This window comes from Molothrus ater, chromosome 6, assembly GCF_012460135.2.
Source record: "Molothrus ater isolate BHLD 08-10-18 breed brown headed cowbird chromosome 6, BPBGC_Mater_1.1, whole genome shotgun sequence".
Taxonomy (NCBI): domain Eukaryota; kingdom Metazoa; phylum Chordata; class Aves; order Passeriformes; family Icteridae; genus Molothrus; species Molothrus ater.
The window spans coordinates 6,543,557-6,567,767 of NC_050483.2; the positions used below are offsets into that span (position 1 = coordinate 6,543,557).

A 24,211-nucleotide genomic window follows, 5' to 3' on the forward strand; every position below is an offset into this window, starting at 1 on the left:
CCAAATGCCAGGCACCCACAAAAGCTGTTCTCTCACCCTCTCTTGTTCTCAGCTGGGCAGAGGAGGGGGAAAAGTTTAACACAGGACTCAGGAGTTGAGATGAGGACTGGGAAACAACTCTCTGAGGGCAAAGCAGGCTCAAATTTAAAGATGTAAAGTAGATTTATTATTAACAGAGTCAGAGGAGGATAATGAGAAGTGAAATAAGCCTTGAAAGTACCTTTTCCCCCCTCAGCTTCTCCTTCCTTCCCACCAACAGGGCAGGGGGTTTGGGGCAGTTCATCACTCGAGGTCTTCTGTTCACTCTGACAGAGGAGTTGTTTCTCTGCTGTGCCATGGGGCCCCTCCCTTGGGAGCCAGTTCTCCATGAACTTCTCCAGCCTGGCTCCAATCTCAGCAGCAGCAGTCCTGCCAAAACTGCTGCAATGTGAGCCCCTCCAATGGGCAAAAACCACCCAGAACTGCTGGGGAGTGAGCCACTGGCCCATGGGGTGCAGTCCTCTGAGGCTGGGCTGCTCTGCTTTGGAGGGAAGGGCTCCCTGTCTCTCTCTGTCCCTGGAAGCAGGGCCCTCTCTCTCTAGGAGAATCCAGCTTGCTCTGGCATCCACCTGCTCCACTGTCAGCACTTTTGCCACGGGCTGCACTGGGCCTCTGCATCCTCTGTGGGTCCCTGCATCCCCCCCTGGGTCCCTGCATCCCCTCCCTGGGTCCCTGCATCCCTCCCTGGGTCCCTGCATCCCCTCCCTGGGTCCCTGCATCCCCTCCCTGGGTCCCTGCATCCCTCCCTGGATCCCTGCATCCCCTCCCTGGATCCCTGCATCCCCTCCCTGGATCCCTGCATCCCCTCCCTGGATCCCTGCATCCCCTCCCTGGATCCCTGCATCCCCCCTGGGCCTCATTCCTCACAGCAGGACACTTTGTTTCCCCATGGTCCCCACCCCATCCTGCAGAGCAGCCTTGGCTCTGACTGGGGCACCTCCTCCCCTCCTTTTCTTCCACTGCCCTTGCTGTCCCCAAGTTGTTTTCCCTCACATGTCCTCATTTCCTCTGACTCAGAGAGCATCTGCTGCCCCTAAGTGCCATTGCCAAGGGGTTCCACCAATCCAAAATCCCTACAGGCTCCCACAGAGGTTGATCCTGTCCAGGTTCCACATCAGGGAATCGCTGGCCCTTTCCCCCACCGGCCATTTCCAAGAGTTGCTTTATTTTGTTGATATGTTGTACAAATAGCATTTGATATGCATGTTTTACATCTCTTACTCAGAGCTTTATCAAGCTTTCCTTTTCAGATTAGAATTTTTAAGTTGTTCCTTCCACTGAAGTTAGTACAGTGTACCTTTGCTGTGTATTTTACTGTCAGCATGTAAAAATCATTACCCTCTGCCCTTCAAAGAAGCAGTCAGGATAAGGACTTTTCTTATTTTTGAGTACATTCCGTGATAATGCTAGTGTCCAGCAGCAAGTCATCTGAAGATTTATTTCCTTTCCCACACACACCAAAACCACCAGGTAGGGGAATATGCTGCTCTCCAAACTGTGGCAGAGATCCCAGAAAACCATCAAGCCAAAGGTCTGCCCCTTTTGGTTTTTTCATACAAAAAATCTAACCAGGACCTTAAGGGCTGATGGAACTGGGAATGTTGCTTGACTACAGGTGCCAGATCAGGCAGTGAAAGTATTATTGAGCACAAGCTTTTAAAAAAAAGCAAATTACATCTACTTCACCTCTGGCAAGGCTTGTGTGTGTTAATAGCAACCGTAGTGTGACTGCTGTCATCCATCATCACCACGTTTAATCAGAAAATCCTTGGAAAAAACATCAGACAAAGAGCAAAAATACTGTACCAAGAATGTTTCCCTAGCAGGGAAATGTGCTGCTGAACACCACAATCTGTTTCAGTTTTGACAGAAAGATGTTTCTTGAGAGTTTGCATCTGTAGAATTAAAAAAAAAAAAAAAAAGGTTTATGGCTATTTTTATAGCAGTCTTTTTATGCATTTCCGTTGCAGTTTAATAATGTATTTGTGGGTCTCCATATTTATTCCTACTTCTCTGCAAAGATTTCCATTGATGTGCAGGGTGGGGGCTTGTGGGAGGGGGAAATTCCTGGTTGGATTTTTTGGTTTCTCTTGGCTCTTAAAAGAGAAGGGAGACCTGAAAAGTTTTCAGAAAGGATATTTTTAAAGGTGTATTCAACATTTGGCATTCAGGTTGTCTAGCCTTTTTTTTTTTCTTTTTTTTTCCTGGAAGACTCCATGGATAACCAAAGAGCCATTAAGCTTATGACATCAAAGGTGCCATGGAAACAAAACCTGATTAAAAGTGATTTTGGTTAGTCTGTTTTAAGCTTTTTTTTTTTTTTTTTTTTTTTAATGTTAGCTGAAATGTTTGAATGGGCATCTGGAAGGAAAAACACCTGCAAGTGTTTCCTTCTCTTGTTGTAGGTTCTGTTCTGTCTTCCTTGTCAAAGGCTGCAAGCTCCATCCTTCTCCACCTCTAAAGGAATGCACCCAGAAACCAAGGACTGTTGTTTCCCCAGCATTTCTCAAACAGGGGAGAGCAAGCACGCAAACCAGCACCATCCCTATGGCCCAAAACTGGCACTTGTTCCAATTCAGCTGTAAAAAAGCCAATTTTGCTCTCTTTGACTCCCTAGAAGGGATGGGGTGAATTGGCTCTAGGAAGAGATTCCCCATTCATCATCCCTGACATGAAAACCACATCCTCCTGTTTATGTGGAGTCTGAGGCTACAGCAAACAGCCTGAATGCCTGCTCCACTGAAACCACTGGGGGCTGTACAACCACCCTCAGAGAAACAGATTTCTTCTGTCATGAAGTCCTTTTCTGCCTTCATGCAGCTTTTTGTTGCTAAAGATCTAAACATCTTCCTAAATGATGAATAACATGTTCTAAACATCTTTCTAATGTTTTTATGCCCTGTGCATACTCAGTTGGAAGACTTGTTGGTTTTATTTTTGGCCTGAAAACCACCATCATGCTGAAATTATGTCTAATTATGGCTGTATCTTCCTTCCTCATGTTGTAGTTTGAGTCATTCCCTTGCTTTGCCCAAACCCTTCAGTCCTGGTTGTGGCCAGGACGTGGTTAATTCCCCTGTACCACCCTGATGCCAGCTTCAGCTATCCCTAAGATGCTTCCTTTTGAATAAAATGCTCCAGCTGGCTGAATTCCAGCTTGCTGTTCAAATATTTACTTTAAGGCTACACTCACAAAACTCACTGCCCTCATCTTGACGCTTCTCTCTCACCCTTTATCTCCTCAGGAATGGTCCTTCAGGCTGTTTAAGTGATGGTTGGGTATTTGCACTTCTGCATGCCTTTCTGAGTTGTGTGGCATGAGGCACAGGCATGGAAAGGACTCAGCTCCTGCTCTCTGGGCAGGAGGCAGGGCTGTTCAGAGCCTTGTCCACAGCACTGACCAACCCCAGCAGGCTCCAAACACGCTCCAGCCCTGGCTCACTGTCACCAGGGTACAAGACAGAAGGGGCCACGCTGAGGTAAGAAGAGTTATACCCCTGCAAATCCTTTATTTGCCATGATTTCCCTCTGTTTTCCTTCTGTGTGTTAGCAGGAAGGTTGGAAAGATAAAGAACACCTGTGGAAACACTCGATGCAGAAAGAGCCACCAGAAATCTGGTCTGAGAAACGGGAAATACGGAGACTGAAAATTTGCACCAATTTGTTATCCTGTGAAAATACCTTCAGGTATGAAAATACTTCCATAACATGCAGTCCCATCCTGTAACAGCAGCTACATTTCAGTCGCTTTGCTTTCAAATGTGTGAGAACAGTTTGCTCCATCAGTTTTGCTGATTTATCCATGTTTCCCCAGTGCTTTGCACTCACCCAGCAAAGCCTCTGCAGAGACCCCATCCTGTCCTTTCAGCATCACAGGGGGCCTGGAAGAAAGATTGAGGACAAACTTTTTAGCACAGCCTGCCATGATAGGACAAGGGATAATGGTTCTAAACTGAAAGAGAGTTGAACTAAGTTAGATATGAGGAAGAAGTGAGGCCAGTTTTTCACCACAGTGAGGGTGGTGAAAAACTGGCCCAGATTGCCCAGGGTAAGGGGGAGATGCCCCATCCCCAGAAACATTCAAGTCCAGGCTGGGTGGGGCTTTGGGCAACCTGGTGTAGTTGGAGATGTCCTTTTGTCAGAACCAGGCTTTCTTAAGCCTGGTTTAAGCAGCGAGCCAAAACTGCAGCCTTCCTTTCACTGCTGGCAGCCTCTTGCCTTGACCCTGCTCTCTTTCCTCCACTCTGGTTTGTACTCCTGGGTTTAGTTTTCATTTCCTCTGCATTTTTGTGTTCACCTGTTGCATGCATGTGTTTCCATCAGCTGAGCATTGAAAGCCAGCCCTGGCTCTTCTCAAAGCTGTCACCTCTGCAATGGCAGTGGTTGTACAACTCTGCATGGAGGAAGGATGGGAGGACATTTTTCTCTCCAAATTTCATTCAAGCCAATCTTTCCTCTGTCCATACTGATTATTCTAACAAAGTCTGACTGTCTTATCACTTTCACTGCTTTGATTTTTTTGACTGGAAGGGAACAAATAATTCCTTTTTTTTGTTTTTTCCTGTGTGTAGGGCCTTTTCACTAAACATGATGAGGAATTGTCTGTCTTCTGCAAACTTGTGACCATTTGCAGGTCTAATGCACATGTTGGTTTTAACTCTGGTGTTCATATGACTGAAAAAGAAAGAAGAGAGTGTCTGGCAGCTCTTGCTAGCTCCCATTGCTCAGGTCCCTGAAGAAAATAATGTACAGGAAGGTGCTAAGGGGCTGAGGCAGCCCATGCTAAGTCACTGGCTAGACTGAAAAGTTTCAAGTCATGACATCAATGGCAACTTCTGCTTGTGTGATTGCTCTTCTGAAATCCCTTCACTTTTTGCCTTTGCATTTTTGGTCTTTACAGCTCATGAGGAGCAAGGGAGCCATGCTGTTACACATTGCCAAAAAGTCTCCACTGACTGAGTTACCACGAGTGGGAGCAGAGGAACAGCAGGAGAAGCAGCAGTTTCAGCCTCAAGTTCAGCCACAGGTAGCTTAAGTCACCTGCACTGCTTGAATTTGAAGGACACAGGGGCTGGTTTGGACTCCTCTTGTTCAGCTTTGCTTAAAAAGGCTTTCTGTGGTGTTGGAGACATGTTGCCAGACTCTCTGTTTTATAAACTGCTTGTGTAATCCACACTGAAAGTTTGTGAGGCTTTCTTGGGTAAAGCAGGAGCTGCTTTAAATGGCACCTAAAGCCATCTGTTCCACTGGAAAAGGCCTTTCCCTTGTGGGTTACAGGGCACACAGGTTCAGCTGCTTCTATTACCTGCAGCTGATGGGTTTCCCTCTCTTCTCTAGAAGCAGACAAGGGGGATGCAGGGATCCAGGGGGGGATGCAGACAAGAATCTGCCCTGCCTGAGCAGGGCTCTCCAAGTGCCCAGATCCCTGCAGGATTTGCCTGGCTGCAGGCAGGTCCGTGTTTGCTCTGGGTGTCCCAGATGAAGCCAAGCAGGCTAGAAGTGGCAGAAGGGCCCTGCCCACATTGTGCATCTTGAACACATGGTCCCCTCAAGTTTGACCACACACAGGCAAGAGATTGGGCAAGCTGTGTGCCAACAGAGCCCTTCCTTCCCACACTAGCCAGCCCTGGAGAAGGAACTGCTGCAGACATGCAGTGCGACCGAGATATTTGGCTTCGTGATTTGTGGTGGGAGAAAGAGCCTCAGCACAGTCACCTACTCATTTGGAGGCTCTAAAAACTGCCAGTTCTTATGCCCAAAAAGCATCTGCCCCCACACCCTCTGCTGCTGCTGTGACTATTTTCTGCTGGGGGGACAAGCAGCCCACTTTGGGGAGGCACATCTTGGGAGCTGAGCGGGGAGAAAGTCACCTTGGTGACTGTAAAATGCAACAGGAGCAGCAAAAAGGAGGGACTGGTGTGGTGGTGTTCACAGGGGTCCCAGGATGAGGGAAGAGGTGAGAATGTTGACTCCATGTTTCAGAAGGCTTGATTTATTATTTTATGATATATATTATATTAAAACTATACTAAAAGAATAGAAGAAAAGATTTCATCAGAAGGCCAGCTAAGAATAGAAAAGGAGTGATAACAAAGGCTTGTGACTGACCGAGACAGTCTGGACAGCTGGGCTGTGATTGGCCATTAATTAGAAACAACCACATGAGACCAATCCCAGATGCACCTGTTGCATTCCACAGCAGCAGATAATCATTGTTTACATTTTGTTCCTGAGGCCTCTCAGCTTCTCTGGAGGAAAAATCCTAAGGAAAGGATTTTTCATAAAACACATCAGTGACAGACTGGGTGACAATTCCGTCCAGACCTTGGTCTGGGCTCTCAAGGATTTGGGCACAGCTCCTCTTGCAGCTTGAGGCCAAGCCTGGATGCAGCCCTGAGCCAAGCCTGAATCACCCCCCTTGCCCAGCACACCTAAAGCAGGAGGGTCATTGCTGTAAGGCCTTGCACAGCCTCACCTCCATGGTGTTCAGTCCCTCTGGGCTGGGGTCACCCCTGGAGCTGGCTGGCTTTGCCTGCTGACAAAGCTGGAGGCATTTAAATGAGCATAGCCAAGCTCTGATCCTCCCTGCGCAGAGCAGTGCTCCTGTCCAAGGCCACCTACCCTGCCCCTCCAGGGGAGCTCCTCTGGCACCAAAACCAACAAATACAGCAGTGCTTTTGGGCTTAGGGAAGTGCAGAGTGAACAAATAGGAAATAGGAATAAGAACAATTGGTTACCTCTCCTAAACTGGGACAGGGAATGGAAGGGGGTTCCTGAAGCTGAGGAAGGGGAGGAGGAGCATCCCAGTGCCAGGTGAAGTCAGAGTTACAGGAGCAGAGATGCTGCTGAGCCCAGGGCTCAGGGTTTGCTGCCATCCCTGCACTCCTTGGGGTTTGGCTCACTACAGCCTTGTAGGATGCCCCTGGCTCCATCTGCTCTTTGTTGTGTGTGTGCCCCAAACAGGATAGGAAAAAATACCTTTTTATTTGGGTTTTTTTTGTTTTGTTTGCTAAAGTACAATAATCTTGCAGGAAGTAAGCAACTCTTCTGCCTTCTCTGTTTTTCCCTGACAGGCTTCTGCTTTGAAATCCTTCCTGGCAGAACAACCCTGCTGTGTCCCTGGGACAGCACCTCCTCATTCCCTCAGTCCCTCATTCCTGGGGCTGTGCTGGCAGCTCTGCGGGGTTCAGGGGCCCAGGGCACCAGCACCAGGCCTGTGCTCGAGCTCTGTGCCACCTCTGCACCCCTTTCTTGGTGCTCACCAAAGATGTGGCAAGGTTTTAGCTGTTTCCCACCCTCTGAAAGCTGGAGACAATTGATTTTGCATGACTCCACTCCTCAGAGCTTCTCCTGAAGCCTGTTTCCCAAATGCCCAGAAAAAAAAAATTACAGGGGGTAAGAGGAATTAAAAGGGTGATGTGTTTCTTTGGATTTTCTTGACCTCAGTCATCTGTTTTCTGAATGAAAACTGCTGTCTGGTCACACTTATGGCATTGGCATGACGTGTCTGACATCCTACAGGGCTGCAATTCCCTTGGAGCTGGCTGGTGTGTCTGGAAAGCATTTCCTGTCCTTGCAGCCTTTAACAGGCAGCACATTGGAGGCACACATTGAATCCCTTAGGCTGCCTCCTTTCACCAGGGAGCTCCAGAGGCACCAAACAGCTCTGGCTGCTGCTTCCTCAGCTGCTGGCACCTCGTGTGCTGTCCCACTGGAGGGGCAGACCAGCAAAGCCCATGTAGGGCTGTCACAGATATATTTTATACAAAATCCTTCTGCTAGGATTTTTCTCCTGAGAAGCTGAGAGGCCTCAGAAATGAAATGTAAACAATGGTTATCTGCTGCTGTGCAGTTGCACCTTTGATTGGTCTCATGTGGTTGTTTCTAATTAATGGCCAATCACAGTCCACCTGTCTCAGACTCTCTGGTCAGTCACAAGACTTTATAATCATTCCTTTCCTTTCCTTGCTAGCCTTCTGATGAAATCCTTTATTTTCTTCTTTAGTGTAGTCTTAATATATCATTTTCTTTTAATATAACATATATCATAAAATAATTAATCAGCTTTCTGAAACATGGAGTCAAGATTCTCATCTCTTCCCTCATCCTGTGACCCCTGTGAACACCACCACACAGGGCTGTGCTCCTCCCCAAAAGAGGGGCGTTTTTGACCAGAGAAACCAACTCTTGGTGAGTTTTGGAGCCTTCAGGAGGAAGCTGTGCCTCTGAGCTGTCTCTCCCTCCTTGCTCAGCACGCCTCCTTCCATTGCATAATGATGGTAGACTCGTCTGGAGGTGACTCCTCTTGGCAGCTCTGCCTTCCCTCCTGGTGTGTGGGGTGAAGGCAGAGCTGCAGGCTCTGCTCTCCTTAGAAAAACCTCAGTTTCACCCCAAAATAGGCTGCAGGAGGAACCTGGCAGGCAAAAAAAAAAAAAAAAAAGAAAAAAGAAATCTGACTTTCTCGAGGGTTGTTAAGCATAAGTAGAGCTTGGCATGTAGTTCCAGGGCTCCAGGGGATGCTCTGTGAGCAGTGGCCTGACCTCTGGGAGGAGCAGGTCAGCAGGGAGCTGCTCACAGGAGCAGGGCTGGGGTTAGAGCTGGGAGCTGTCACAGACACGTTTTATGAAAAATCCTTTCGTTAGGATTTTTTTCTCCTGAGAAGCTGAGAAGCCTCAGAGGAAAAGAAAAACAATGATTATCTGCTGCTGTGGAATGCAACAGGTACATCTGTGATTGGTCTCATCTGGTTGTTTTTAATTAATGATCAATCACAGCCCAGCTGTCTCGGGACTCTGGTCAGTCAAGATTTTATTATCATTCCATTCCTTTCAAGCCTTCTGATGAAATCCTTCCTTCTATTCTTTAAGTAGAGTTTTAATATATAATTTTCTTTTTATATCATATATATCATAAAGTAACAAATCAGCCTTCTGAAACCTGGAGTCAAGATTCTCATCTCTTCCCTGGTCCTGGGACCCCTGTGGACACCACCACACAGGTGAGCAGGGAGCTGTTTGTATATCACATTTAAACTTTCAAGTCCTTTTTGTGTTTAAATGTGATATACAAACAGTGAAAATGTTAATGCTAGGGCTTTCCTTGTGAATATCACCACCAGCCTAGAAAAAAATCCAGATACCTCATAAATTCATGGGAATTTGCTGCCTGGGTCAGTTTATGGGCATGCAAATTACAGAATGAAGCATTTAGAGCTTTTTGTCTTTCTGACAAATAAGTGTGTCAGGTTTGTTTCAAAATAAATGTATCATTATCCTTGAATTCTTTTTCATTATTACAGTCACATCTTAGCCAGCTGGAGTTTTTATTGAGTTATGCTATAGGTCCATTTAAAACTATGTGGGTTAACCTCATCTGCAACCCATATTTTAGGCCACTCCTTGATTAAAAAAAAAAAAAACAACAATAATAATACTTGCCTTGTGCACCACTTCAAGTGGTTGAGTATTTCTATTGGTTTCTGATAAGCAAATGTGTGAAATTCAAAACAAGAGTGTTGACAGCTGTTGTACCAACTGAGGAATAGTGAAACAAGAGGCTCTGGAAATAACAATATAACAATATCTCTGTGGACAGCCTGTGGCCCAGATGAAGCCTGAACTCTCTTCTGCTCCTATATTTCTGTGTTAAGGTTATTTTTGTCCATTAAAGTAATGGGACACCCTGGCTTGCTCGGGTAGAAGCAAATCCAACTACTGTGCACTGTTGGATATGTGAAGTGGCTTCTGTAAGCATTGGAATATGTCAACACTTTCTGGCAAATGATGTATTCAGCTGGAAGCTATCTTTGCAATTGTGATAGGGAAAGGACCCCTCTTAATGTAGATGAAAAATATAAACCAATAAACTATTGTTTATTGCTTTATATTTATAGTCTTTATATTATATTTATTTATATTATTTAAATTATATTTATTTATATTATTTCATATTATATTTATTTATATTATTTCATATTATGTTTATTTACATTATTTATAATATTTACATTATTTAAAGTAGTACTACTTTTTTAAAAAAGAAGAAAACCCAAGAAAGTCAGGAGAAGCATAAATGTAATGGGTTCAAATTTATATTATTTAAATTATATTTATTTATATTATTTCATATTGTGTTTATTTATATTATTTCATATTACATTTCTTTATATTATTTACATTATTTAAAGTATTACTACTTTTTTAAAAAAGAAGAAAACCCAAGAAAGTCAGGATAAGCATAAATGTAACGGGTTCAAATTTATATTATTTAAATTATATTTATTTAAATTATATTTATTTATATTATTTCATATTATGTTTATTTACATTATTTATATTATTTACATTATTTAAAGTAGTACTACTTTTTTTAAAAAGAAGAAAACCCAAGAAAGTCAGGAAAAGCATAAATATAATGGGTTCAAATCTATATTATTTATATTATAATTATTTATATTATTTCATATTGTGTTTATTTATATTATTTCATAGTACGTTTATTTATATTATTTATATTATTTAAAGTAATACTACTTTTTTAAAAAAGAAGAAAACCCAAGAAAGTCAGGATAAGCATAAATGTAATGGGTTCAAATTTACATTATTTAAATTATATTTATTTATATTATTTCATATTATGTTTATTTACATTATTTATAATATTTACATTATTTAAAGTATTACTACTTTTTTTAAGAAAGAAGAAAACCCAAGACAGTCAGGAAAAACATAAATATAAAGGGCTCAAAGGAGAATGAGGAGGTCCACCACCCTTTTGGTGGCGAGACCTTGTTTCAGCTGGCTCACCTGCACCTCCATGTGCAGGGGTTCCCACTGTGGGCAGTGTGCTCCTTTGTGCCCACCAACATGGCATCAGTCACTCTCATGCCCACCTGCTTTCTTTTGTTAAGACAGATATAAAAGATCTAAGGGGCCAAAATGTAAAATCTGCCCCTGCACCATCGCCTCTCGTGTGTGGTGTATCCTGTGGTGTATCCCTAGCAGTATCCTGGCATAGCTGTAGGGCAGGAGTGCTGGTGGCTGGCTTTTTGTTGGCTGCTGTCTTTCCTGGAGAGCTCCCAGATATTCCAGAACAGGTGTTTTGCAAAGGGCAATCTGTATTGATTTAATGTGCAAAAACTGACTGTTATTTACTGACAGGTTATGTATTTACTGGCAGGACATAGGATGTGTTTGGAGATGTGAAGTGGCCACCCCAAAGGCTGTTTTTGGAAAGGTCCTTACATTTTGGAGGTGCCCCAGCCTGAGTGCCCTGGGTGGCTCCCCAGCCTTTGCACATCACAGAGCACAGCAGGAAAATTCAGCAAGCCCAACAAACCCACACTGGGGTGAGTCTGCAGGGTCACAGGGCTCAGGACACTGCTGGGACCTGGGTCCTGAGCAGGCAGGGACCAAACCATGCTCACAGCACCCAGTCCCTGCAGGGCAGGCAGTGTCCTCTCTCCTGGGATGGTGGCACCTGCTTCCAGGCTAGGAACAGCTCTCCTGGCGTTTCCCCTGAGCCTGGGGAGAAATGCTGGCCCACTGGACTGGGCTGAGCAGGGCTGGCCCAGAGAGAGGAGTCAAAACCTTAAATCCAGGGCTCTCTCACTTTCACTCTGCCTTGAGTAAAGGCAAGATAATCAAACAAGGATTTTTTTTTTCCCCTAGTTTAAAATATGTCTATGTCTAGAATATCATGCCCTTTTATTTTCTAGTGTGCTGCTTCCCTGCCCTGCCAAGCGGGTCCCACCTTTCCCCTGGCTGTGTCTCAGCTGTGGTGGGTGCCCATATGCAGGGTCCCCCTGCTCAGCCCCTCTTCTCTCCTGCTCCAGGAGGTGCACACCCCTCTGCCAGAGAACTTGGGGGAAATCTGGTTTCAGATTTAAAATCAGCCTCTCTTCTCTCCTGCTCCAGGAGGTGCACACCCCTCTGCAGCCCAGAGTGGAGAACTTGTGGGAAATGTGGTTTCACTGAGTTAAAGCAATGCAGGAGCATTAGCGAAGAGGAGACTCTGAAAATCCCGGATTTCCTGAGGAACAAAAGCTCTCTCAAGGTGTCTTGTGCCTTAAGACTCGTACAGAACTTGAAGGATTGAAGTGTATCAGCTTCTTGGCTGAAACTGGACTGACATGGCTGAAGATAAACTCATTTCCTCCAGCTGAAGGGCTGGGAATTCCTGCACAGAAGTGCACGGGGGCCTTAGCAAAGCCCTGTGCCCCTGCAGGGGTGGGAGGAGAGCCCAGGCTCAGCAGCAAGCAGCCCCTCCCTCCCAAAAGGCTTCTCCTGCCTTCACTTACAAGCAGTTGGATCTCCTACTACCGAGTTGTTAGCAGCAAACTTTGCAAATGTGCATTGTCATGGAGACAGTAGAGATCAGCTGAAGGACCATATGGTTCTTTACTCCTTCGAGCTATCACTGGAAGGAGTAGACTGAGGAATATATTTAGTGTTTTCTTTTCAACAGATGACTAAAGATAAGGAAATAAAATTAGCTGGAGAAAACCCTTCCTATGGGAAGTTGGCTGCTCTTTACTCTGCATTAGAAAAAATATTACTGGGATCTCTTGTTTTACAGCTGAACATTGGCAGGTGTTTTGGAAAGGTCATGGCTGAGAGCCTCTCTTCACAAGAATACAAAGAAAAACCTGATTATCTCTCTTTCTTTAAAATGGTATGAACTTGCTCCCTTTAAAAGCAGGGTCTGTGTATGGTTTTTCACAGATAGTTGATTCTTCTTTAGAAGAAGACTCCTTTAATCATAACTGTGTGCTCCCATCTACTTTAAGACCACTTCACCATCTCAAGGTGAGTGACAGCCTCGCTCCCAAGTCCTTCAGCAGCCACAAATGATCTGGTGCTGGCACTGGGGGAATGAGTAGTTCCCTGCAGCCCTGTTAGATGTGCCTCTCCCCTGGCCTGGAATAGCCCTTGGCTGCCCCTCTGCTCTTCTGTCAGGAATGCAAATTGTTTTAATAGTGGGGTTTAATAGAGCTGTGGTGGAAATAAGGAGGCCCTTTGTCCCACAGGGTTGGGGAGAGGTGCACTGGGCTAAAAAGGGACAGTGGAACCATTGATGACAACACCATTGCTCAGGAAAAGCTTTCTTTTAGGGGGAGAAAAAATACACTTTAGGTGTATTTACAAAAGTGTATTAACAAAAGTATCGTGCAAAAATATTTGAGCAGCTTTATGAGCCCTATTCACTGGCAAGTGGACCACTGGAATTCATATGAGCTGGGCCACAGGTGTTGCACTTGAGCAGCCAATCTTTAGCACAGAACAGCATTAGTATAATTCACCTGCCAATCAGCCCTTCAAGCAAGCAGTAGATTGTTCCATGCCTATGTGACACACGTGCTCAGAAAGGGCAGCCTGACTGCAGTGTCTCAGCTGCAATCACTCCAGGGAAAACGTTCCTCTTGCCAGTCTGAGCCTCATGTCTCCTCCTGGAGCACAGGTGGAGGCAGAATGTTCTTTCCCTCTGGTTGTGGTCTGCTGGGGAATGACCTCCCCCGTGATGGAGTGGTTAGCATGGTATCTGAGGAATTCCAGGGCTGGTGTATGGGGTCTCTCTTGCACAGGCAAGTGGGAAAGGAACATCAGGAGTGCAGGAGCATCCTGATCCATTCCATCAGTGCAGGAGCAGCCTGATGGAAACACAGCAGGGATCTCGTTGTCCTGGTCCCTTGTTCCCCTGCTGCCAGGGACAGACTGGCTGAAAAGGCTCTGCTGCTTGGCTCTGGGGTGACAGCTCTGCCCTTTAACTCTTCTCCATGTTTTTTACATTCATCAAGACAGTGAAGTGTCCTGTCAGGAGCAGCCTCAGTCAGGTGAAGGTAAGAGATTACATGACTGTTTGAGAACAACTGGCAGCTGTTCCAGGCAGCATGAACAGAGAGATGTGTGAACAGGAAGGGTGTTTGGCTGCACCTTTTCAGATATTGGGAGGCTTTGCTTCCTGATGTTTCTGCTGTTTGACTGGCAGGTACATGACCAGACGTCCAGGAAAAGGGTGAGGGCAAAGCTGCCCAGACCTCCTTTCTTCTTCCCTCCTCTCGGTCCATGGTCCTGAGAGAGCTACTTCTCTGGGCAAGATCCTGATTCCCTGACTGAGGATAGGTCTGTCAGACTGGAGAGGGGAGGAGAGAAGACACCAATTGGGTAATGATTAAACAAATGCAAATTTGACTTTACTTTTGACCAAAAAATTGTGACATTCTTCTGCCTTCTGCCTCAAATCCTTACCCATTTTGCACTAAGAGGTTTGGTTTCTTTGGCATTTAACTATCTATTTTGGTTTAAGTCATGCCATGGAGTGCTAAACCAGAACACTAAATAGGACATCCATAAGCCTACCAAGCTGGACCAAAAGAGAGGAGATTCTTGAATTAACACAGCCGAGTTGAAGTTTAGCAAAATTTCTAGCTCCTAAAATTCAGTGTTTGTAATGGGATTGTAAACTGCTTTATAATAGGGTGATGCTGTACTCATCAAAAAAAAAAAGCACATCTTATGTGACATATAACCAATTTGACAGTTTTAACCATGTGTATAATTAGTGATATTGTCTCAGTAACAGTGAGAATGACTTTTTGTTGGCACTTCATCCCATTAAATTGAATCTTTCCCAAGGAGGAAAATCTAGGAGGCACTAGTCAGTCACTGACTCACTATCAGCTGCCTCCTTGCTAAAGCCTGAATGCATTCCATAGTAAGTTATTTGTCACAGTGACTCAGCATTGTAGGCTCCTTTTTAATTTCTCTCTCACCACAGAGCCAAGAAAATCTCCCACCTCCCCATGCCGTATGCTACTGAGATAGCAGTTTGTATCATCGGCCCAAGGATAACACATGCAAATGTATGCACAGAGCCTTATAAGGGCAGGAGCACTTGTCTCCAGCTTGGACGTCACGATGGCGAGCAGGGGAGAGGCACCAATAATAGATCCTGGTGTTGGGTTGTGTGTGCAGGGTCAGTAATAGATCCTGGTGTTGGTTTGTGTGTACAATCAACATTGGATCCTGGTGTTGGGTTGTGTGTGCAGGGTCAATAACAGATCCTCGTGCTGGGTTGTGTGTGCATGGTCAATAATAGATCCTGGTGTTGGTTTGTGTGTGTGCATGGTCAATAATAGATCCTGGTGTTGGTTTGTGTACGTGCACAGTCAATAATAGATCCTGGTGTTGAGTTGTGTGTGCATGGTCAATAATAGATCCTGGTGTTGGGTTGTGTGTGCAGGGTCAATAACAGCTCCTGGTGTTGGGTTGTGTGTGTGCACAGTCAATAATAGATCCTGGTGTTGAGTTGTGTGTGCATGGTCAATAATAGATCCTGGTGTTGGTTTGTGTGTGTGCAGGGTCAGTAATAGATCCTGGTGTTGAGTTGTGTGTGCATGGTCAATAATAGATCCTGGTGCTGGTTTGTGTGTGTGCATGGTCAATAATAGATCCTGGTGTTGGTTTGTGTGTGTGCATGGTCAATAATAGATCCTGGTGTTGGTTTGTGTGTGTGCACAGTCAATAACAGCTCCTGGTGTTGGGTTGTGTGTGTGCACAGTCAATAACAGCTCCTGGTGTTGGTTTTTGTGCACAGTCAATAACAGCTCCTGGTGTTGGGTTGTGTGTGTGCACAGTCAATAACAGCTCCTGGTGTTGGGTTGTGTGTGTGCACAGTCAATAACAGCTCCTGGTGTTGGGTTGTGTGTGTGCACAGTCAATAACAGAGCTCCCCTCAGCTGAGCCACAGGGGTGATCTGAGCCAGCCTGCACCCAGCCATGCAGCTGGTCCTGTGGTCCTGCACAGGTCACCCAGCCATGCAGCTGGTCCTGCACAGGTCACCCAGCCATGCAGCCAGCCCAGGCTGCTGTGGGAGGGGTGCTGCCAACCCTCCCCACCCTCTCCCTCCATCAGGTAGCTCCCCTCTGTCACATTCACATTCTCTGAAAAATCCCTTGGCCCAGGATTTTTCTCCTGGGAAGCTGAGAAGCCTCAGAGAAAAAGGAGAACAATAATTATCTGATTTGCTTCTCCTGTCTTTTGCTCATGTGGAATGTGTTTGGAGATTGTTTACCAACAGGTGATTGTTTCATTGGTTTCATATGAATTGTTTTGACTCTTTGGCCAATCAGTGCCAAGCTGTGTCGGGGCTCTGGAAAGAGTCACAAGTTTTCTTTCATATCTTTTTAGCCTTCTGTCAGTATCCTTTCTGTATTCTTTAGCATAATATAGTTTAGTATTCTTTAATATATTTTAGTATCATAAAATAATAAATTAACCTTCTGAGAACATGGAGTCACATTCATCATTGCTTCCTTCATCTGGGAACCCCACAAATGCAACACCCCTCCAGCCCAGAAAAGTCAGTATGAAATGACAGGGACTCAACAGAGGCACTGAATGTGCTCCAACTGGAACATCTCCACCTTGGTTAGCCCCGTGCAAACCAAGGGTGGTGAGCTGTGCCATCCTCTGCCAGCTGCCCTGTGTCCTCTGTGCTGAAATGCTGCTCCTGTTCATCACAGCTGTTCCCCAGCTGGTGCCTCCAGCCAGTGGGAGAAAGAGCTGCTGATCTCAGGGTTCTGCTTGGATTGTGTCCCCCCTGAAAGCACAGCTTCAGGCACAGGGGGTGAGGGAAGGCCGCTGTGGGAGATGGAACACGGCCAGGGGCTCCCAGTCTGAGGAAGAAGTGCAGAGCAGCAGAGGAAGGCTGCTGTTTCTCTCTGCCACCTGGTGAGTCAAATACTTCCTCATGGCACCATCCCGTGTTTACCCAAGTAATGACCTGCTTTTGTACTGCTTTATCCCTCAGGCCACATTGGCCACAGGTGTAACCCGCGGAGAATTTGGGATTCAGGCAAAGATGTCACATGCCCTTGTACCGACTGAGAAGTGCTATTTATTCTGGTAGAAATTAGTCTGCATTAAGCCAGAATGAGCAGCATGGGAACCAGACCAAGTAACCAAGAGCTGCAGGGTGAAAAGCTGGGAAAATCTGAAAAACTCCCCAAACATTCTGAAGGGTGAGTACATTGCACAGATCACTTTTTTTTTTATTATTTTAATCTAAACTAATGTAAAGTTCTCAAAGCCCAGTCAAAGGACTGAAGTTCAAATCAGTTTCATCTGTTTCTGGTGTAAGAGTATGGCTTTCAATTAAAAATTAAGGCTGCTGAGATCCAAACAGGGGCAGATAAAACCAATTTCTACTCTGCACACCATGTGATGGGTGACAATCAAAAGGGGGAAAAAGATTAATTGGGTTACAATAGTACTTTAATGCCTACAAATGGAAGTTGGAACAACAGTGATCTCATGTCCAAGATGTTTTATGAAATTAATCATTCTCAGGTGTAAGGATGTAGTGTATTCCCAAGGCTGGGAATTCATGGCCAGGGAGATTTGCACAAACAGAACGACTGTGAGTTATCCTTGCCATTTGGGCTCGTGTGCTGGCCAAGGGGAGGGTGGGTGTCTGTGCTCTCTCCTGATGGATCATAGCAGGGCTATAGCTGCTGGAATTTTAAGGGCCCCTTTGTGTGCTGCCAGCTAGAGACAGAGCCCTGAGAATGACATACCATCCGTCACAGAACCCCCCAATCACCTTTGTGTGAGGATGCAGGGACCAAACAGCTCAACTGAGTTTTGCATGTGTTATTTTTCTCCTGAATCCTTCCTCACTTTGTCCTCCCTTGTTACTCGAGCATTTATTTAGGAAGGTATTTGCAGAGTTTGCAAAGGTCAAGTTCAGTTCCTTAGGGGTTAAAAGCCAGTGTTTACCCAATATCCCCTGGGATGGGAGGGGAGCTGGGAAGAAACTCACTGAAGGTCCATTCTCCAGGTGCAAGCTTGAAGGAAGGGAGCAGGTTATGAGCTCTGGGGAAAAAAATCGTCCACAGTTGAGAGAAGAGTAAATAGAAATAACAAGTGAGCCTGGGTGGTTTGTGTGTCACCTGGATGGTAACAAGTGTGCATTTGGCTATAGGTGTGTGTGCCCCTGCTGCATTTTTCCCACTGTAGATGCAGCACTCCTCATGCCTGCCTGTGACAACATATGTTTCAAGTACCTGGCTGTGCTGTACCATGTTGGAGGTTAAGGAGTAAAGCAAAACATATGAGGCATGTTACTGAAATATTAACCAACCACCCCTGCCAGAAAAAAACAACAAAATTAAAAAAAAAAAAAACAAACTGTTGGCTTCCAGGTCTTTAAAACGTTAGAAATCCTCTAATGGCAGATCTTGGAAACTATTGTTTTCCAGGCCTGCTTATTCATCCCCTTTTGGACAGAGGAAAACAGTCACAATTCAAATTTCCTGCAGCTCAGAAGTGCTAAGCAGGTAGATGGTTTGGAGCACCCCAGCTCACAACAATATCGATATTTGTTATATCTTTGCAAAACTCTCTTCAAGTCACCAGGAATATCTTGACAATATCACCTTTTTGTCTCTTTCAAACACTCTGCCATCTTATCCCATGAAAGATTGTTGTTACTAGGAATCCCCTGTGATCAGAAGTCCCAGCTGAGATGATAGTCTCAAGCTTGTCCATTTTTTCTCATCTTTCAGCTGGAAATGCATGGGCTTGAGGAACTAGTCATGTAAACAGTTGCCTTGCACATGTAGAGGCACCTGCAGAGAAAAGCCTTTTCCAAAGAAGTGGTAGAATAATGTTTCACATTATTACAGGAATTTCAAATGTGCTGCTGACTTGTTATTTTTACTTTCTTTTCATTTTGAAGTTGTTTGCTACCGTTCTATTCTATACACGTCAAAATATTTTTAGTGTTTTTTCCTTGATAACTGCAATGACTTGAAGATAGTTCTCATCTCTGCCATCAATGATGGAAAATTCACATCCTCAGGAATAGCACTTGATCTTGCTTATGTGGTGGGTAGAGCTGAAGAGAAAGCAGAAGTAGGAAAATGTTGTGCCAACATTTTGGTGTAACATTTTGAACGTTTCAGGTGAGGTTTCTACACAGAAGTCGAGTGGTGATTCTGGCTGCTGAGGTTACCTCTCTAATGGATCAGAGCTCAAGGAAAAAATAGCAGGATTTCCTAATGAAATGGCAAAGGTATACCACGGGGTACAACAAAATCTCAAGAGGTTCATGAGTTTCTCAGAAGTCTCTCTTCCCCCAGTGCTACATTTATCACTCCTGAAGGCAAATGGAGTCTGGCAGGGGAGTGTTATCACAGACAGCCCTGAGGCTTCGAGTGGGCTGCCTTTCTCAGGAGGAGGTGAGCTTGTGCCTGGTCTCCCAGCAGGTAATGATAGCCCTGTCAGCCACTGCAGAGTGAGAAGTGACAGCCTCCAGAGGCTCTGGCAGTGGTGACCCTCCTCTTCCTCAGCATTGCTCAGGGATGGCGAGGCAGACACCCCCCTGGCAGCGTCTGTCAGAAGATTCCCCCCTGTTCTCTCTGCAGAAAAGCTCTGCCTCTGCAGCACCAGGTGCCCACTCTGCTGTGCCAGCCCTCAGCTCCACACATTTGTGATGGCAAAATGGCCGTTGCCTGTGAACACAATTGCTCCTGACTCTGCTTTCTACAAATAACTCTGCAGGGAAACAAGTGCAGGTAGAAAGCAAGCATTTGAGGTCTTTTCTCTGCCCACTCCCCCTTATTTAGATAATTTGTGCTGTTTTTACAGAACTTTTTCACAGCTACTGAGAACTGAAATCAAGCAGACCAGTCAGCCAGCCACAAACTACCCTGATGGAGCTCTGATGGCCACCTCAGCAACCACATGGCTCAGTCCTCCTGGCAGGTATGGGCTGAAACATCTTGATCTTTGAGTATTTGCAAGCTGGAAAATCTTCCAGCTCTAAGTTATTAAAGTAGGACTGGGAAGGGGACATAATTCCTGTGGGAATTTCTCTGAGGCTAGAAATCAGGTATCACCTTTACTGGAGCAGGTCAGTCTGGGAGAAGGCTCTGCATAAGGCTCCCCTGTACCTCCCTGCTCTGTCCAGGGCAGGTCCTTCTGCTAAAATGAAATGCATTTCTTGGTTTAGGTAGAGGCTTGTGCAGTAGGAGATATGAAGGAATTTGCTATGTCCCTCCTTTAGTTCATTCTCTTCATTTTTGGGTGCAATCAGGCTACAGCTGCTGCCCATATTAGCACTTGGTACTTTTTTGTCTCCTCCTGACTGAGGAGACTCAAATCCATTTTTGGGAAAAATCCCTCCAGAAAGGCACATTTTCCATTTCAGAGATGGAGAAACCAAGTCACAGAGATAACAAAATTATTCACCTGCACAGGTGAGTGCTGTCAGGGACAGTAGAGCCCAGGGCTCTTCATTTCCAGCTATACAATCCAACCACAAGTTTTGAAGTAAACTTTCATTTTTCCATGGCTTTTAGGGATTGCTGCTTGCAGACAGGACACAGCTGATTGTGGCAGGGGAGAAGTGCAGCTGTGAAGGGAGCATCAGTCTCATGTAAACCATGATACAGACACTGGACACCATCTAAAGCAGCAGACTGGAGATGGAAAGGTCTCTGTGAAAGTGGAGCAATGAAGGGCAGTGGCCATGGAGGGATGCTGGCAGGGCTGAGTGATGCTCCATGGTTAATAGCTGCTTACAGGGTCCTAGCACTGAACTTAAATCTTCTCATTTTCTGTGACAAAACAGGCAGACCAACACCCAGAAAGGCCAGATTAGCTTAGCCATAGGGAATCCTACAGGTGCATCCTTCAGCCACTGAAAAGTTTTGATTTCAGATTGATTTTTCCATGGGTCAAGCAGGGTTGCTCTTTCACATGGCAGCTCTGTCCTGGAGGATGTTTGGTCGCTCAGCCCTTCGCCATCACTTTCTAATAAAAGTCTTGATTTGTAGTTTTGGGTTGAAATGCCTAGGACAGCTGTCACTCTGCCCCAAAGTCATAAATCCTGATGGTTTTCCTCATCTGGCAGCCCTCTGTGATTAAAGCAAGAGCTCCTTGGAAGGATGAATCACCGAGGCTCATAGGTATTCACTGCCTGTCTCAGCGCTGCAGCCCACTCCGTGTTGTCCAGCCTCTGTTTGCCTGACATCAACAATAGATGGGATGTCAAACATGCAGAATTGCTCTGAAAGGAAACAGCAGTGAGTTCTAGAGCTCCAGATTTCTTATTTGCTTTTAAGCTTGGAAATTAAAATGTGGGGGTTCTCTAAAACTAACAGGCTGGAGTGGCTGGCAGTTTCCTTTATTTGTGCATATAAAGCATGTTTTGGTGCAGCAGGGAGAGAGATGACATTGACACCTAATAACAAGCACACAAATTACTAGTGCCTTTTGTGTAAGTAATTTAGATACTCTTGGGGTTTTTTTTCCTACAGCATTCTCTTCTATTTATCAATTTCTCCCCTGTATCTCCCAGTTTGCCTGCATCTTCATTCATCATTCATTTACAAAGCCATTCTAAGCATCAGAAACCAATTTCCTCCCTGATCCCAGTCCTGTAACAAAACAATATTACCCTGGATGCAAGCAATGTTATGAAGATGTGGGGTGTTTTGAACAGAGGAGTGTGTAACAGGAGGTGGATTAAGACTAAAAAGCCAAACCATGTTTTGTGAACTGTCTCATCTTCAGCTCAGCACCCCTCCACAACATGAAAATAGATGTATTCCACTTTGTTCTCATCCATAGGCCTGTGTAAACTGCCATAAGATTCCACATCAAGCTAATGGGCGCTGAATTTTGACTGGCGTTTTTGTTCTCTTCTCAATCCTGGATCTTTGATTCCTTTCTCCAATCAGCTCCATCAGCCCAAGCCCACCCAGCAAGTCCCTGTGCAGCAGCTGCTCAGGCTGCCTGTGCTGCTGTGCCTCTGAATCACTGCCTTGACTGGGCTCCAAGGGCTCTGCTCCCTCGGGCTGTGCATGTAGGAGCCTGCAAACTTCCCTGCAGGACTTGCAGCTCTCAGTGCAGGCAGCACAGCTCAGCCCATCTGCAGAGAGCACACGGAAATCACCTGGGCTCTTACACAACCTGCACCAACCCACACCTGCTCAAACCTGCTGCCCTGCTCCCTCTGAGCACTGGCTCCCCCGTAGCTTCATTGAGTAATCAATGTAGTCAAGCCATCACTGGGCTGATTTGAACAGTTTTTGTTCCTTTTAGAGCTCCAAGGCACATCAGACAGATGCAAGGTTACAAGATGGCTTCTGCAAGGTGGATGAGCTCCACAAAGCTGTGGTGGTACATCAGTTTAAGCAACTAAGAATCCAGGCTGCACTTTTCAAATCACATTCAAAGCTCTTTATGTTATTTAACTATGTTTTGGGTTTTTTTATATTTTCATCTTGCTGTTGTTTTGGCTTGTGTTGCTCTTATCTCCAAGAATGCTCTTTAGACCAATAACCAAAATATATTTTTTTAGAGAGACTTGGTACTACAGGAGGTAAGGAGCTCACCTGGACACCTTCTAGAGGAGGCACCAGGTTGCTTGTCCAGGAAGGTGTGGGGAGCTAGGAAGCAAATTGGGTTTAGAGTTTTCCTCACGCTGCATGCCTAACTCACCAATGCCTGTGTCCTCTACAGACCATGCATGGCTAGGAGGGGAAGGTGAAGGAGTCTGAGATTGCAGAGCTACAGTGGTTTTTACACCCTGAACTGCTCTAGGTTTATTAGGAGAAGCACTGTCACTTTGTAGTGACAGTGGTCACTTTTCCATTTAGCACTTGGCCCTTGAACTGTGTATCATATGGGAGAGTGGTGAGGTAAGAATGTTTATAATTATTATTCTAATAGATTATGGCTACCAATCTAGCCCTAATTTATGGGTGGGAAATAATGACAATGGATTATAATTATATTTTCAATTTCAGGTTTTGATGGTGCTTTGCTTTTGATAAGACTGGTGATAAATACGGAGAATTTCAGATCTTGCTGTCATAATGTCATTCCTGCAAACCAAGAGCTTTGCACGTTGAGGGTCACATCTGTAGGAGAGAATGGCAGAGACAGGGAGTCCTCCTGACTGTTTTTTACCCTATCTCACACAAAAATAGACTGGTTTTTACCCTATCTCGCACAAATAACTTGGTTTCACTGCAGCACCTGTGCTGGCAGTGGTGCCTCAGTGTTCCTCCAAGGAAAGCCTTCAGAGAGCTCATTTCAACGTACATCATGTCATTGCTCTCAGTCATTCCCTAAAGTCTCATTTTTATCCTCTAAATTGCCTATTTATTTCTAAGTAGTATTTCTAAAGCAGTATTTCTACTCTGGTTTATAGTCAGTCTTGGTCTGCATGTAAGAAACACAAAAGTGCATGTAAATTTTACTTTTATCTAAAAGTATTCAATGATCTTTATGTTATTTAACGATGTATTTTTTTTAATCTTTTCATCTTGCTGTTGTTTTGGCTTGTGTTGCTCTAATCTCTAAGAATGCTCTTTAGACCAATAACCAAAATATATTTTTTTTAGAGAGACTTGGTAGTACAGGAGGGTGTCATGTTTAGACACAGTGATTTATATGCTCCTAATTAAGTAATTGAGAGGTAATAATATTCCCTTACATTCTTCTTATCTACTTACTTGTAATTAATTATTTGTTTTCCACCATATGTTTTATTCTTAGATTTTAGTCACAATTGTTTTCCTTCAAGTATTGCCACATGATTCAGGTTTAGTGGGGATTACTCCTGAACAGGGAATGTCAAAAGACTAACGAGAGACACAAGAAAAAAAGATAATTATGAGATTATGAGAGACAGCAACTTCATAGGAACTGTATATTTAAGCCAACAATCAAACCCACTGAAAGCCAGGGAAAACTTAGGCCAAGTTTCATTTTGGTCTCACATAACTGCACTAACTCAGATTATTAATAATGATAGACATCTTGTTATCCCAGCAGATAATCTGGAGTGACATTTATTGTACTTATCTGAATCTGCCCATCTTCCTTCCCTGCTGGTATCGGGGTTGCCTTCTCCTCCTCACGGAAGGCAGACTGCCCAAAAATGATTCACCCATGAGAGATCAGAAAATGTTGGCATGCATGATGTGCTCTTCAGGCCTGTGCTTTGACCCTGTTCTGATTGCTAAAGAGCTTGATTGCAGGGAGCAGCCTGGTGGCACAGCACAGGGTGCCTGCTGTGCCAGGGAGGGCCCCCAGCACTGCAGGGCTCCCCAGGTGAGGCTGCCTGTCAGTGCCACCCAGCACAGCAGCACCTGCC

General features: G+C 45.1%; 1 long non-coding RNA gene across 1 annotated transcript in view; it reads right to left on the reverse strand.

The window, feature by feature from the left end:
* Nucleotides 1-1,793: 1,793 nt before the first annotated feature.
* LOC118687481 (uncharacterized) overlaps nt 1,794-24,211 on the reverse strand; it is a 33,141-nt gene continuing 10,723 nt past the window's right edge. The window contains exons 2-3 of the long non-coding RNA XR_004980333.1: nt 3,868-3,920; nt 1,794-1,934 (exon numbers count right to left, since the gene is read on the reverse strand). This is a non-coding gene — a long non-coding RNA (uncharacterized LOC118687481). The remainder of the gene's footprint in view (nt 1,935-3,867; nt 3,921-24,211) is intronic.